The sequence below is a fragment of the Apteryx rowi genome, unplaced genomic scaffold (genome assembly GCF_003343035.1).
Source record: "Apteryx rowi isolate R43461 unplaced genomic scaffold, aptRow1 scaffold_16, whole genome shotgun sequence".
Lineage (NCBI taxonomy): Eukaryota > Metazoa > Chordata > Aves > Apterygiformes > Apterygidae > Apteryx > Apteryx rowi.
In genome coordinates, this window is record NW_020447863.1 from 48,587 (window position 1) to 58,342 (window position 9,756).

The following is a 9,756-nucleotide window of genomic DNA, read 5'->3' on the forward strand; positions in this document are numbered from 1 at the left end:
AAGCAAAAAAAAAAAAAAGCCACAAAAATCATACCCTGGCCGCCCAGGCGGAGCTGGGCCCCCCAGCACCGGCTGCTCTCCCACAGGAGGCCTCTGGGCTTCCCCCCTGCCCCAAGCGAGGCCCTGGGCAGGGACCCCCGGGGTGCCCCCAGACCTCGCCGGCACGTCCCGCTGGCCTCCGCGGGGCTTGCGGCAGCTGGACGGGGGTCCGCGGGCAGCGGGATCAGCAGAGCCGAGGGCTCCAGCGTGCGCAGCAGGCTGGGAAACCGCAGCTGCAAATGGTCGCAGGAGCGGGGTGAGCACGAGGCAGCCCCGCGGGTGCCCGTGGGTCCCCCAGCCCCTCGGCAAGACGCCACGCTCTCCTCCGCATCGAGACCTCCTGCAGCTCGGAGCGGCCACGCAGCACCAGGGGCAACAGGGATGTTTTGCACAGCGCCCTTTCCCGGCGGCGCTCACGGCACCCCGCGCACCGCTGCAGTGGCCCTTCGCCCTGCGCAGACGCCCTCCCCAGAGCTGGGGCAGCGGGTGCCGTTCTCGACAACCGCCCTCGCTCCCCTCCAAACACCGAACCTCAGCGCGACCAGTGCGAAGCCCAGAGCCCTGAGCAGAGCCGCCGGCTCTGGCTCAGCTCCGCTTGCCCCCCGCGCCCCGCTGCACCCGTGGCCCCCGGCACCCCCGCAGCACGGCGGCGTTCGCCCCGGGACTGCTCGGGCCTGGTGCGTGCACCCGACGCTCACTTCAACCCAACAGTCACACACATGCACTCAGCAAGGTCCGCAGGGTCCTCAGACACTGCGGGTCCTCTGGATCTCGGTTTCCGGCAGAAAGGGGACAGTCCCCCGGGGAGCCCCCCATCCTGCATGCCTACACCCCTCACTCCAGCACGCCCAGCCCGAAACCTCCCCTCTCCGAGGGGGCACCAGCCCTCTCCGCTGCTCAGGGTGAAAGTTTCTTGCAAAGAACCTCAAAGACCAGAACTGGCAAAGACGCCTCTTCGTTAGCAGTAACCACGCGGGGCGGGGGGAGACGGGGCGCCGACGCGACGGGGGCACAAATACAAATCCCCGGCGTTAAGAGACACGAGAGGATCCCGCAGCTCTGTGGAGCCGCAGAGACTCAGCCGCTCTCGGCGGCGCAGTTATTTATTTATTTTTAACCTCCAGTACATGACATTTCTCTTCTTAAGACGGCGGCGGCGGCAGCAAGCCCATCACACAGTCTCACGCCTGCGAGCGGAGCCTGGAAAGCAGCGTCTCATCTGCATATTCATACGCACCTGATAAATTAATCATGATGTCGGGAGCGCGCAGCCTGGGAGGGAGGCGACGGGGGAGGTCGCACCCCCAGCCCCAGCCCCGTCCCGGGCTCGCACGCGCTCCTCCGCGCTCCCTTCTCCCGCCCGCTGGTTCCATCCCTTCGCCTGAGCCCCACCAGCGCTCCCAGATCGGAGCGGACAGGACCGCGGCCCCGCAGCGTGCCGGCACGCRGCCGCCCCCGAGAAGGGGCTGGGGCGAAGGTGCCCGACAGACGGGCAGGAAGGACCCAAGGCCTGGCCGGGCTCGGGGGCCGCGGGGAAAACCCGGCAGCCCCCCGTCCGCAGGGACGCAAGCGCCTCTCCTTCCCCAGCATCCCCCCATCCCAGGCCCAGACCCGCGGCGCTGGCAGAGGCAGGGGCAGCGATGCCCCCGGGCCCCGGCACCCTCCTGTCTGCACCAACTTTAAGTTCGACTGCAGCAAAACCACAGCGCCGGCGAGAAGCGGCTCCGGAGGAAAGCCGAGGGGGCAGCCTGGCTTTCCAAGCCGCCGGAGCAGGGAACAGCCTGTTCTCCCCTGCGGGAACAGCCCTCCCCAAAGCCGCTGCCCATCCTTGGGAAACGCGGAGCAACAAATGGCGCCAGGACCCAGCGCGACCGTGAGACAGCTGTGGCCTCCCCGGCCCCATGCAAAATGCCACCACCGGCCCGGGGGGCCTCCTCCGCCTCCCTTTGGTTTCGGGGACGAGCCACCCTGCACCCGGGGGAGATGCTGCCTCCGGCGTGGGGCTGCTTGTGCTGCCCCCGTACCCGTCCTGTACACGACAGTGCAAGCAAACCCGGCCGGAGCAGAGGGGCCGTGCGGAGCAGGACCCCCCCATGTCCCCGGGGCTCGCTCCCCCTCCGGGGTGACTCTCCGTGTTGCAGGGGCTCCCAGAGGTGTTAACCGGGGTCGGGCTCCGTCACGCTGGGCAAGAGTCCCAAAGCGCTTAAACATGGCAAAGCTCCTTGGAGGCACCTGCATCTCGCGGAGAGGCAGAGGGAGCCCGAGGTTGCAGCAAGGCTCCGGGGCAGAGGCAGAGATTCAGCCCAAACTTCTGGATGCAGCTGCACCTGCCCTGCTTCCCTGGGGGACCCTCAACGGAGCGGGCAGGAAGGACAGAGAACGGCCGGGAGCTGCTAGCAGACGTCCTCGCTCCCGTGCCGGCACGCTCGATGTCTGAACGGCTCCCATGCAGGACGCCGGCACGAGAGCCGGGGGCCGCAGCGGCTCGGTCGAGAGGCCGCTCCGGCTAGCAGGGTGTTTAGTATGTTAGGTTTGGTCTCAGGCTGGGTAATTAGCATCGGAGTGGTAATTATTCACATTTGGCCTTTCTATATCCTGCTTATAGATCCGATGATTAATGGTGCTCCTCGAGTTAAGCCCTGGCTGGCTTTAGCAGCGCCTCGAGAACGTTACCGGGAGGCTGCAGCGCCACAAAAGCTGCTTTCCGTTATATCTAACGGCAAAAGGAGTATGACAGGAGCGGAGCAAAAAGCCTTTGGCCCACCAGAAACGGACGCTAACCGCAAAGCGGCGTCKCGGGAGCGCCCCGCCGCCGTCGAGGACGCGGGGGGACCTCAGCGACGTAGACCAGGAGAAGCAAAACCCTCCCCGCGCGCCTGGGAGACGCCTCCGCCGGCTGCCTGGGGCTCGGCGGTTCCCCGGGGAGGCGAACGGCGCGGTCCGCGCAGCGAAGCGGAGGCGCGCGGCGGGGAAGGGACGTGCCCGGTTACCCGCCGAGCCACCAGCAGAGGCCGGACCCCCCCGGCTGCATTTTCAGCACCAAAGCTGAGGCAGGGGGTCTCCAGGAAGGACCTCCCATCCCCATCTGCCAGGGAACCCAAAAGCCCAGCTGCTCGTGTCCCCATCGCCGGGGCTGACGCAGCTCAGCCAAGGCACGACCCTACCCGGGATCGGACCTACCTGCCTCCGCGGCCCCGGGGCAGAGGCTGCGCTGGCGCCAGGTCCCAGGGCGGTTTGCAGGGCCCCTTCAGGGCGAGCGTTTCTTCAGCTGCTCGTCAGGGCAAGAGGCATTTCCATTCCGCCTAGTCTTCGAGTTTTCCGTGCTGAGCAAACAGGAAGGGCACAAGCTTTGCCCAGGACCTTGCCGGATGCCAATTTGCCATTTTTGTTCACCGGCAAAGGCACACCGAGGTCAGCATGGCCAGAAGGAGCCAGCAAAGCCCCAGCAGGAGGACAGAGGTGTCCAAGGCACACAGGGAGCCAGGAGAGACGTTATCCCCACGCTGCCTCGTAGCAAAGGGCACGGACCAGCCTCCTGGGACAGGTGCCCTTCCGGGGAAAGCAGTGATTGCCAACTCCCGGTGCCTGCTCCAGCCCCATGATCCCCCAGCTGGGCAGAGTGAGCTGCCCCACACCTGGGGGCATTGACTTGGCATCGACTGCATCAACTCTGCATGTGCTGCTGGAGCCCCACCATAGGCTGCCCGGAGGAAGGGGACAGGATTTCTGCACCAGCCACCCTGGGTGCTGCCATGGAACATCTCCGCTCCTCCATACCCACCTCTGGCTGCTTTTACAGGACACAGGATGTCCCTTCTCGATCACCGGCATGTCCACGCCGGGACAGGAGGCCCAGGGCTGGCAAGGGAGGAGCGTGGTGAGGGAGAGCATTTCCTCCCGGCGCTGAGCGGTGCCGAAGTTGCGCGGGCTCATATGCATGCAGGCAGTGTGGGAGCGCGGTGCCGGCACCGTGCCCCCTGCTCCCAGCTTTCTGGTGTAAGAAATGCGGACGGTGGCAGCGGAGACAACTGAGAGGCACTTGTGAAGTCAATCCCGACTGACTCCGCTTTTAATTCTTCCTAACCGGGGTAAAGCGAAAGTCGCATCCTTTAAGGACGGGGGTGGAAAGCTAACAGCCACTTCGTGGCCCGTCTCGGGCTCAGCCCCGTGGGTTTCGGGGCCAGGCAGGCCTGCTCCTTGGTCCGTGAATATTTCCACAGTTTCTCATTTTTGGGGGTTGGTTTTTTTAGGCTACCTGCAAAGCATTGCTTTTTTCCCCCCTTTTCCTCTCCGAAATGAGGCTTTTGCATTGAAACGTGTGACTAGCTGCTTTTTTCTCTTTTCCCCCAGGTTTTACAACGTGAAAGCGGATGTTGATGTGAACAGAATTTTGAAATTGGAAACGGGGAAGGTTCTGCTCTGAAAGAGGACCGTTTTTGCTCCCAAAACTGCCTATTTTCAAGCTCCCCAATGCCCCTCCCTGCTGAAATCCTGCACGTTTCCCCCTCTCTCCTCAAAGCCCACCCGGTGCCCCGCACCGCTCCTGCTTTTGTTTTTCCCGTGCTCCCCCGTGAGCCTGAACAAAACAAGCACCAGCTCACACACTTCCCTTATGCCCGCTGCTCTTCCTCTCCGCCGCTGCCTGCAGCGGTGCAGACGCGCGGCTCGCCGCCGCCCCATGGCCCTGCGCGGAGCTGCCGGTGCTCCCCGCGGCGCTGTGCGGCCGCTGCTGGAGTGTCCTCCTCCTCCTCCTCCTCCTCCTCCTCCTCCTCCCAAACCCCCGTTTGCAAACGGGGCAGCTGGGCGCAGGCACTCGGGTAGCCGGAGTGGGAGCGCGCCGCTAGGACACCCAGGCCGTGTCGGCTGCCCGGCTCGGAAGCAGCCTTGCAGAAGCCCGTTATTACATTTGTTTTGGTGCTGGAGAGCAAAAGCCCCAAATACACGTGTTACGGGACGGCGTCTCCTGCAGGAGCCCTGTGCCTGCCTAAGGGACGGGAAAGCGGCACTTTGCAGGCGGCTTCCAGCAGGACTGGGGTCAGGATGCGGGAAGACCTGGTGCGGGGGCCAGGCAGGGACCTGGCACGCTCCCTGCTCCCCCAAAAGCCTGGTGGGCTCGCTGGGCTGGGGACCCACCAGCTGCACCCAGCTTCGCAGCCGGCTCCTCTCTTAGACGTCATCCTCCCAGGAAAGGCCACGCTTGTGTTTTCCAATATCCCAGCTCTTCCACTCTGTCCCGAGCCAGAAGGCAAGAACGTGGTTAAAAAGACCAAAAGACACCCCAGCCTGTGTTCCGCTGTTGGCTGGGCTTGTTCCCGTGGCTCGGTGACAAGAAGCGATGGGGGGAGGGTTCAGCCTTCGGTTTGTCCCCCCAGAGCGACAGATGGATTAACTCAGCCTAACACTGTTTAAGGAGCATTTACGTGGAGCGCTTCTTCAGCCGGGCCCTCCGTTGTCTGACGGTTTAGGCAATGCTTCTGGCTTATACCTTGGCTCAGGATCTGTTGACTCTGGAAAATCCCCAGGTTTTGGAGCACTTGCATGAAAACAAGCAGCTCTGTGGTCATCCAGGCTCTTCCTGGTCGGCCCGTGGACCACCAAGCCCACGTGCTCTGGTCCGGCGTGAGAAACCGCAGCGGCAGCCAAGCGGGATCAGCGGCTCCCGCAGCGGTGCTTCCGAGGGGATGCCATCGTGACGGCCCCGCTGCTGTTTTATGTGCCGCGCTGTCCTCCAACGCCGGCGGGCGGCAATCGGAGCATCCCGGAGACGCGCGGTGGGGACATGCGGGAAGGCGGCCAAAGGCTGACAGCTCCAGCGAGAGCAGCCCGTGGAAATGCTGCGCGATGGAGGGAACCTTCTCCCCCAGCCCAGAGCTCAGATTTGACAATTTTTGGTATCTGTAGGGTGCAGTAAACAGGGACCCGCTACCGGGCTACAGGGCTGAGCTGAAATGCGAGTAGGTGCTGTCGATCTGGGTGGGCAGAGCAACGTGCAGAGCGCCCAGCTAATGCTGCACCACCTCCCTGGCTTTTATTTTAGTTATGTGTTTAAAACTCCTCACGCCTGGATTTACAAAGCAGGACAGTGCCTTTTCTCTTGGTCCACAGGTGGGAAACTGAGGCAGCRTCCTTCGTTAAGGTTACAGTGGGGGTCTGCGATAAGAGYAGCAAATTGAACCCACGTCATCCGAATCTGCCCAAAACACAGGGCAGCTCCCTCAYGTACATGTAATTTATGGTTGAGACTGTCCCCCAGGAATCATCTCCCTTCTTCCACCTTTAATTACAAAAATTAGCAGGTTTGAGCTATTTTTGAGGAGGTGGGGGGGGCCCCTATGCTGACAAAGTGCAATACTTGATGACTTTAACCCCAAATTCTCTGTGACACAGATACCCTGGCAATTATAAAACACTTCCAAGCTCGCTCCATAAACCCCTTTGCTGTTGCTATTAGTATGCATTAACATTTTATTGGTGTTACAGGATGAAACATCCAGTCTTGCAGCTCCAGTGGGCTTGGGGATTTCCAGCATCCTGCAATATGTATCCGTGCAGAGGAAATTAAAATGTGGATGGATCAGCAAGATACAGTCAAATCCTCTACAGTAATTTGGAGAAGACTAAACTCTGGTGCTAGTGGAGCATATTCCAAGCTATCTAATAGAGAGCTGATGATCTCTGTAACAGCCTTTTTGTAACTTTTATTCTTGCCTACAAGGGAATTTTTTCAAAGGGGATATGTAATACCTAAACTAATATTTTTAAAGGTATATGCTCTGAACACAAAAAAAGGAAGACACTTCACAGAACATTCACTTTCAGAGACCAGCTAGTACCCAATAAAAGAATATACAGAATATCTAGCTGGAATTTCTCTATAACCACCACACCAGCCAATTTTATATAGTTCGTAGCCATTATATGACATATTGACTCTTAGAAACATTGGARTATTTTGCCCCTTTAGCAATAGCATATCATATATTTCCTTTAGCAGTATTACCATTTCCAGCTGAAACCAAGATGTTGTTTCTACATTAAGGCTGTGAAAGTGCAGTGCTAGTGAACCTCATTAATTCTGCGTACACGAAGCGGCCTAAAGCTATGCAACCATTCCCCAAATTGGGCTTCAACACTGTAGACCTCACAGTCTCCAAAAAGCCAGTTTCCACACATAAAATCAGGAGGAATTCATGTAAAAATAGATCATTTGGGTATCTTGACTTTTGCCGTACAGTATGCTTCAGTTTATTTCTCCCAGGTGTCTTAGAAACATAAGAACTGATAAGGAACTGCTTCTCTGCTTTCTCGCCTTCCTCCGTTTATGGACTCAGCAAATCCTTGAGCACATCCTTAATCTGTTTTTATAAAGGGAAGTGAGCATTTGCCCAGCAGGACTTAAAAACGCACTTAAGTGCCCCGCTGAATCAGGGCCCCACACTGCAGTTCCCGCGGGAGACCCGTCACATTTCCACGGGTTTGCACCCATTGAGGATCTCAAATTGTAATGAGGAATTTTGTGGTTATTTATTATCCATGTTACAGTTGCAACTGGGAACATGGGGAGTGACTTGTTCCAGTTTTAGCAACAACTGTATTTACATGCTGTGTACAGCCAGCCGATGTGGACATTCCCAAGCCCCGTCTTTTTATAGCAACCCAAAGCACCTACTCCACCCCCTCGAAAGCCTTTTCTAACCTCGGAGCCTGCTCTCAGCATTGTGCTCTTCGCAATGAGAATAGCTCCAAGTTGAAGATGCCTGCCATGTTTCAGCCTAAATCCTACCTGATTTGGACGCAGCCCTTTTTCAATTTAGCTAATCCTAGTTTGGCACAATTTTTACAAGACCGGTAACAGAGAAAGACAARGCTGTTCCCAGGACACTCAAGGAGTTTGTCCTGATGTCAATGGGAAGATTGCTGAGCCTTCATCTACCAAAGGGGAAGCTGTATCTGTCACATTAAAGGTCTGAGATCTCTCCTCTTTGCTATTAGAGCATGAAATGACCTCTGAAAGCCCTGCCAAATTCCACGTCTCGGCCTGGACAGTTCTTCRTTAAAGCAGCGATGGGACCCGCAAYGTGCTTCTCAGTTGTGGAAGATTCACATCGACGTGTCCACAGCAGGAAATTTTGGCTTTGGTTAAGTGAGCAGTTATTTGTACTGCCAAGTCCATCGTCTCTCGCCCTGCCCATTTCTGCCTCTCTCCTGCACCGTTTCCTCTCTGAAGGCAGCAAGTTAATGTAGTTGGAGAGACACAGTGCCACCTCTGCCATTGCTGTCACCACTCCTTCCTCGCTCTGCATGCCCTTCCCGTGGCTGGTGAGCCCCATCCTCTTCCAAGCTTTTTACCACTTCCAGTAACTTCTAAGTTTCCAGAGCAGATCAGACCCAGTTTTTGGGCTCTCTGAAGCAGGCAGCTTCTGCCAGCTCCAGCGCTATTGTATGGTTCAATACCAAGTTCCTTGGGATATGAAGTATGTCTTTATCCTGAAAACTGCCAACTAGGATCTTGCTACTCGACAAATCCTGGTCCTGCAGTGGGGACATCTTTGTTTATTTAATAGCAGGAACCCAGCGCTACGTAACAGAATTCAGCCACACACCAGGGACAAGTTAATACAGCAACAATGGCATGAAACGCTTCTGGTTTTTCATTCTTTTACTACTATCACTGTATGAGGCTGCTTCTCTTAACTCTTACCTCTTTTATTACTTGCTGTCATGAATGATCATTTATGAAGAAGGGCTGCGAGGAGAGAGACAGAGGAAGGTTGAGGGAGACTTGTGGAACACRCCCTGCACAAAGGGAACGCATGGCAGCTGTTAGACGGACCCTTTCATGAACTAGCCAAAGCATTTTCAACCCCAAAGAGTCCAGTTCTGAAAACTGGGTTTGAAAACCTGGATTGGCTGGGAAGGAAGATGGTGAGAAACCCAGACTACGTCATGTCTGCTTCCCCCTCGCTAGTGTGTCACGTTCGCCAAGGGACACCTTCAAGACAAATTCAAGTACCTTCAAGGAAAACATCTGGGATCCAAGATGACATTTACTGCTCACCATCCAGCCCTCCAGTCTGCTTCCACTTTTAGCAACACACACTCACAGCTGGCCTGCGTGGAAGGAAAGGATGTAACCTAGTGACAAGAAAACTAGCATTTGTTAGACACATCTACCAGCTCCAGCTGATCCTGAGAAGATCCAGGTACAATTTTCAGTATAAATCCAACAAAACCACTGAGCTAAACTGGTGCTGGAAGTCCTGAGTCAGCAGGACAGGAAAAACATCTTAAGAAAAAGGGTTCCAGTTCTCATCTTGCCCCAGGAACAAGGCTCAGACATCCTTTGGTTTTGAGAGTGTCCGATCTTCAAGAGATATTTGCTGGCCTAGGAGCAGGCTTCACACATCACCCATCTGCAAGGTCCAAAGTGTGAGAGAGGGAGATTGGACATACCAAAGAAGTGAAATAAATAAAACATTATATGACAGAAAGAGACAKACCTAACAAGGATACAAAGACAGTCCAAATATACTTGCTTCATGCAGTTAAATAACAAGTCAATTTTGGTGCAAACAAAAGATCAACCACCAACACAGCAAGTGCCTCAAGAAAGTCTCTTCCCCCCGCCAAAGTCTACAGCCACCAGCTTCGCTAGCTTGGCTCCCCAAGGGCCCCAAAGTGGGAGCAAACCCTAGTCCAAGAGAGACCAACACAGTC